Source organism: Ranitomeya variabilis, chromosome 2 (assembly GCF_051348905.1).
Source record: "Ranitomeya variabilis isolate aRanVar5 chromosome 2, aRanVar5.hap1, whole genome shotgun sequence".
Taxonomy (NCBI): Eukaryota; Metazoa; Chordata; class Amphibia; order Anura; family Dendrobatidae; genus Ranitomeya; species Ranitomeya variabilis.
The window spans coordinates 428,037,595-428,044,695 of NC_135233.1; positions in this window are offsets into that span (position 1 = coordinate 428,037,595).

Genomic DNA, 7,101 nt, shown 5'->3' on the forward strand with positions numbered 1-7,101 from the left:
TGCCCGTTACAGCAGAGACTCTGATCTGACAGCATTAGGAGGACTGACACAAACTTTGTCTCCCCATGCAGCGCACCCCGCTCCCACTCTCCCCCTGGTACCCATCCATCGGATTCTCCACCAACCTGGTGCAGCACCCCTCTCCCCATGGTTATCGTTAAAGGGGTATTGTCACCCAAAATGCTAAATACGGCAGCAGCATGCCGACCCCTCACCCCGTTACTCACCTCTGACTCCACCGCCTCAGGAATCTTCGGTCGCACTTCACGTATGCGCACTCCGGGGGTCAGGAGGACCTGGTGCCGGGCAGATGTGCTCCGTGGGTGTTACTATGTTTTTAGCCCTGTCGAACCCATAACACAAATTACATGAACACAAAATGGTGCTCGGTGTATATCAGGGAGATATATACAAAAGGGACTTGGCCCCTATAATAATTATACCAGTAAGGCCGGCGTCACACTCGGCGTAAGACAATACGCCACGTATTATACGGCCGTACTACGGGCGTAATACGGAGAAATGTCCCCAAAATATTGATCCGTAGTCAGGGTGTGTCAGCGTATTTTATGCTATGGGGCATTTTATACGTGCCCCATCACGTGGGGCAAGTATACTGTACGCAGCATCATGTGGGGCCATTATACAGTATGGAGCATAATGTGGCCAATGGCCATTGTACAGTATGGAGCGTCGTGTGTGGCCATATTTTTTTGTTCATAATTATTGTTAACGAAACATTGTGATCAGAAGTGCTAAATGGGTGTGGTTGGGGCGTGGCTAGTTGTGAAATGGGTGTGGCCTAAAATTTGCCGCGGCGCGCTACGCGCGCCGCTGACTTTGTCCCTCTTTCCCTTCCCCTAAAGTTGGGAGGTATGGGTCTGAGAGTGCTGGAGCGCATACCTGCGCTCCTGTTACAGAGCCCGCCCCGACCGCAGGTGTCCTAAACAGGACTCAGAGAGGCAGCGCGATGCTGCCTCTTTGAGTCCCGTTCAGGACACTTGCGCTCGACTCCGGGCTTTGAACAGGAGCGCAGGTATGCGCTCCCTCCAGCACTCTCAGACCCGCTCGCAGGGCAGGTTTGACAGCCGCTTTGCTGCGATTATACGCACCGTATAATCGCAGCAAAATTGTCCGTGTGCGCCTGCCCTTAGGTAAACCTGCATTCGCAGGGGGTTGGACCCGATGGCCCTTGAGGTCCCTTCCAACTCTACAATTTTATAATTCTAAGAATGCTAGCACCAAAGAACAGGGCGCTGATACTGTATATGGGAGAGGGGTGTTATACGGGTTGTGTACTACAGCTCTGCATTTCTCTACACATTATTCAAGGACCAAACAAACCTTGAGGAGTCTTCCATGATGTCAACGTGGCATCCACTGTGTTTCTAGCCAGCAGCTTCAGCTGGTAGCTAAAAATAAGAGAGAAAGTGTTAGGGGCACTGTGATGTCTATATGAACACGATCGTGTCATATACACATCAGCTTCTCCCTCCAAATAGTCATGGACTATGACTGGCTGCCACATCCAACAGGGCCCAGGGAAGGCTAGAGGGCTGCAGGGCAAAGGAGGAGGCTAGTGGGGACTGGGTGCTGCAGGGCCCAGGAGGGAGGCTACAGAGTCCAGCGGGAGGCTAGTGGGACTGGGGGCTGCAGGGCCCAGGGGGGAGGCTACAGAGTCCAGCGGGAGGCTAGTGGGACTGGGGGCTGCAGGGCCCAGGGGGAGGCTAGTGGGGACTTGGGGCTGCAGGGCCCAGGGGGAGGCTAGAGGGCTGCAGGGCCCAGGGGGAGGCTGGTGGGGACTTGGGGCTGCAGGGCCCAGGGGGAGGCTACAGGGCTGCAGGGCCCAGGGGGAGGCTAGTGGGGACTTGGGGCTGCAGGGCCCAGGGGGAGGCTAGAGGGCTGCAGGGCCCAGGGGGGAGGCTGGTGGGGACTTGGGGCTGCAGGGCCCAGGGGGAGGCTACAGGGCGCCCCCCCCCCCCCTCTATAATACTATCTACAAGGCACAAATACCGCCACACCATGACCAGATGACATATTACCACCACAGTGATCGAATAATATCAAATACAAGGAACAAATACCAAAACATCATGACCAGACCACATATTACCACCACATAGTGACTGAATACTATAGTACTGATCAATAATAAAAAAAACCCCACAATACTATCACCATAAGTGCCATTATACACAGGAGATCTGTACTTAGTATGCAGTGTCTGTGTACAGGTAATCCAGTGATCACCAGTGACATTATACACAGGAGCTCTGTATATAGTCTATAGGTAATCCAGTGATCACCAGTGACATTATACACAGGACCTCTGTATATAGTATACAGTGTATAGTGTCAGTGTATAGGTAACACACTGACTCACCAGTGACGTCTCTAGGTGAAGTCCTTCATCTTTCATCCCGCACAGACCGCCATCACTTCATCCAGCCAGGACTCGTCTCTGCAGGAAATAGCACAGTTATCTCGAGTTCCACTTGCAGAACACATTACTTAATTTTCCCAACTTTTACATTACACCACACGAAGAAGGCGACATAGTGTCACTGTACACAGTAATAGGACTGCCCCTCCATTTAAAACAGTGTACTCAAAAAATAAAATAAATACATCACTGCAGTAATAATATCCCTTAATTAGCCCCCTATGGTAATAATATTCGCCATCCTAGCCCCTGTGTGTCTCATTCCTGGCGTCAGCCATATGTTCTCCCATCCTGCCCTAATGAGTATCCATCCTGCCCCATATGATCTTCCCATCCTGCCCCATCTGTCTCCATCGTATCCATCCTGCCCCATGATCCTGCCCCATCTGTCTCCAATCCTGCCTCCAGTGTCTCCAGTCATGCCGCCATGTCTGTCATCCTGCCCCGTGTCTCCAATCATGCCCCGTTTCTCCATTCTGCCCCTGTGTCCAGCAATCTGCCCCTGTGTCCAGCTTTCTACCCCCGTGTCCAGCTTTCTGCCCCCCTGTGTCCAGCTTTCTGCCCCCCTGTGTCCAGTTTTCTGCCCCAGTGTCCAGCTTTCTGCCCCCATGTCCAGCTTTCTGCCCCAGCGTCCAGCTTTCAGCCCCAGCGTCCAGCGTTCTGCCCCAGCGTCCATCGTTCTGTCCCAGCGTCCAGCTTTCTGACCCCCTGTGTCCAGCTTTCTGACCCCGTTTCCAGCTTTCTGCCCCCGTGTCCAGCTTTCTGCCCCAGTGTCCAGCTTTCTGCCCCCGTGTCCAGCTTTCTGCCCCAGCGTCCAGCTTTCTGCCCCCGTGTCCAGCTTTCTGCCCCCGTGTCCAGCTTTCTGCCCCCCTGTGTCCAGCTTTCTGCCCCCCTGTGTCCAGCTTTCTGCCCCAGTGTCCAGCTTTCTGCCCCAGCGTCCAGCTTTCAGCCCCAGCGTCCAACGTTCTGCCCCAGCGTCCAGCGTTCTGCCCCAGCGTCCATCGTTCTGCCCCAGCGTCCAGCTTTCTGACCCCGTGTCCAGCTTTCTGACCCCGTTTCCAGCTTTCTGCCCCCGTGTCCAGCTTTCTGCCCCAGCGTCCAGCTTTCAGCCCCAGCGTCCAGCGTTCTGCCCCAGCGTCCAGCGTTCTGCCCCCGTGTCCAGCTTTCTGACCCCGTTTCCAGCTTTCTGCCCCCGTGTCCAGCTTTCTGCCCCCGTGTCCAGCTTTCTGCCCCAGCGTCCAGCTTTCAGCCCCAGCGTCCAGCGTTCTGCCCCAGCGTCCAGCGTTCTGCCCCAGCATCCATCGTTCTGCCCCAGCGTCCAGCGTTCTGCCCCAGCGTCCATCGTTCTGCCCCAGCGTCCATCGTTCTGCCCCAGTGTCCAGCTTTCTGACCCCGTGTCCAGCTTTCTGACCCCGTTTCCAGCTTTCTGCCCCAGTGTCCAGCTTTCTGCCCCAGCGTCCAGCTTTCAGCCCCAGCGTCCAACGTTCTGCCCCAGCGTCCAGCGTTCTGCCCCAGCGTCCATCGTTCTGCCCCAGCGTCCAGCTTTCTGACCCCGTGTCCAGCTTTCTGACCCCGTTTCCAGCTTTCTGCCCCCGTGTCCAGCTTTCTGCCCCCGTGTCCAGCTTTCTGCCCCAGCGTCCAGCTTTCAGCCCCAGCGTCCAGCGTTCTGCCCCAGCGTCCAGCGTTCTGCCCCAGCGTCCATCGTTCTGCCCCAGCGTCCAGCGTTCTGCCCCAGCGTCCATCGTTCTGCCCCAGCGTCCAGCTTTCTGACCCCAGTGTCCAGCTTTCTGCCCGTGTCCAGCTTTCTGCCCCCCTGTGTCCAGCTTTCTGCCCCAGTGTCCAGCTTTCTGCCCCCCTGTGTCCAGCTTTCTGCCCCAGTGTCCAGCTTTCTGCCCCCGTGTCCAGCTTTCTGCCCCAGCGTCCAGCTTTCAGCCCCAGCGTCCAGCGTTCTGCCCCAGCGTCCATCGTTCTGCCCCAGCGTCCAGCTTTCTGACCCTCTGTGTCCAGCTTTCTGACCCCCTGTTTCCAGCTTTCTGTCCCCCTGTGTCCAGCTTTCTGCCCTGGGCCCCCCCGATCGCCGCTCTCAATAAAAAAAAAAAAAAAAAGTTCTGCTTACCTGACCGCGATCCTGCTCTCTCTGGTTATCGGTGGGGGCGGCCATCTTCCTGAGGCCGCGCGTGCGCAGGTGGAGTGCTCTGCTGACCGGGGCTTCAGGAAAATGGCCGCGGGATGCCGCGCATGCGCAGATGGAGATCGCGGCGGCCATTTTTCTGAAGCCGAGATGCGAACAGGGTAAATTCTGCGCCGCCGGCGACCCGCCCCCCGTATTGTGCCGCCCGGGGCGGCCCGCCCCCCCCCCCCCGCTTCCTACGCCACTGCCAGTGGTAACCATTTTGAAAATTTCTATCTGCCAGCGTTCCGATAATTGAAAATGGCATTTTCAATTACCGGAATGCTGGCAGATAGAAATTTTAGTAAACGGCTGCCCCGTACCGGGTCGTACCGGCTGAATCCCACCCCTGCATTTAGCCTTCTGTCAAGCCAGGTTCCCACTTGCTTTCCTCTTTTGTAGTGGCTGTGTACGAGCCGGTCTTTCAGAGAGCGACCTTTACGGAAGGTAATCTGGGGTCTATTTGGAATGACATCTGTCAGGGTTTCGTCCATCCGTACAATGCTCCAGTGTCTCTTGAGGATATTGAACACCCGATTAGTTTGATTATCATAGGTTCCAATAATCCTCAGAGCATTCTCGGTTTCTCTTTCTCTGGTGGTATTCAAGAGGGACCATCTGTCCCTCCCCATAGCATTCTGAAAGGCTGGATCCAGGACCTCATCCGGGTAGCCTCGATCCCGGAATCTCTCCCTTAGATCGTAGGCCTGTGCCCTGAAGGTGGCAGGATTAGAGCAGTTCCTCCGTGCCCTAAGGTACTGACCCCGAGGAATGCCCCTCTTCAGGGGAACCGGATGATGGCTCTCCCACCGAAGAAGGGCATTAGTAGCAGTCGGTTTGCGAAACAGTCTTGTCTCCAAAGTACCGTTGGCGCCAATGGTAATTTTTACATCAAGAAAGGCCAGTTCACATGTATCACTCTCTGAGGTGAATCTTAAGCCAACCCTGTTGTTATTCAACTCTTGTACAAAATCATTAAATTCCGTTTGTGTACCACTCCATATGACCAGGACGTCGTCTATATAACGGTACCATGCCGATATTTTGTTGTTCCACCATCCCTCAGTTTCGGGGAACACCACGGTTTCCTCCCACCAGCCCAGGAGGAGGTTTGCATACGAGGGTGCACAGGAACAACCCATCGCAGTCCCCCTGAGCTGGTGGAAGTACTTACCGTCAAAAAGAAAGTAGTTGTGGGTTAGAACAAATTTCATCAACTCCACCACAAACTTGTTATGTCCCTCAAAATAGATGGCCCTTGTTTTCAAGTAATACTCTAGTGCTCTAAGGCCCTCTGTGTGTGGAATGCTGCTATATAGGGCCTCTACATCAATCGAGCCCAAAATGGTACCCTGTTCCACCACAATGCCATCTATCTTTTGGAGTAGATCCGACGTGTCCCGCACATAGGAGGGTAAAGATGTTACAAACGGACGTAGGATGTTATCTACATAGATGCCAACATTCTGACTCAATGAGCCAACACCCGAGACTATGGGGCGTCCCCTTAGGGGCGAGAGACCCTTGTGGACCTTAGGGAGGGCGTAGAAGGTAGGGATCATGGGGGTACGGGGAACCAGGAACTTGTGTTCATTATGAGAAATCAGCCTGTCACTCAGACCTGAATCCAAGATAGAAACCAGCAACATGGTGTACTCATCAGTAGGGTCACTTGTAAGTCTACCATACGTCCCCTTATCATCAAGGATTAAATTACACATCCCTACATACATTCGGTGGTCGAGGATGACCAAATTGCCGCCCTTATCGGATGGCTTAATAATAATTTGGTCATTTTTCTCCAACATCTCCAGGGCCTCCCACTCTTCGCTACTCAAATTTTGCGATGAATTACCATTTCTTCGGCAAACTTTTTTAAGGTCATCCTCGACCACCTTTAAGAACATGTCAATGTTGGCATAATCACGAGGAGGGGGCATCCTGTTACTCTTTAACTTAAGATTAGTATGTGGACCCAAGCCCTCCTCTCTCTCATTATCCTCCAAAAGACCCGTCAGGATATTAACTCCTTCCAGATCCTTTTCGGATATGCCAAGTTCTGTACATTGTTGTCTATTATGCAAACAAAAATTTTTTTTCCATTTTAACTTACGACAATATAGGTTTAGATCTTTCACCCATGAAAAGGTGTTAAACAGAGTCGTTGGGACACATCCCACATCTGGGCACAGATAAGTGCAACAGATTTTTTATTCATTATTTTTGATTTTTTTCACCGTGTATATATTCTAAAATAACAATGAAATTACTATATATATATGTGTCTTTAGTACATAGATAATACTGCATCTCTCTTTGCCTTGTGTGATAAATCTACCAACAGGGCTGATATATGGTATATAGACACTGGGCCTGACTTACTGTGCATTTCCTGCTGATATATCGACTTTATGCTTATACTGTAGCCCACCAGCACAGCCCTATAGGCACTTTCCCCTAGCGGGTTCAATTGTCTGTAGGGACCGGC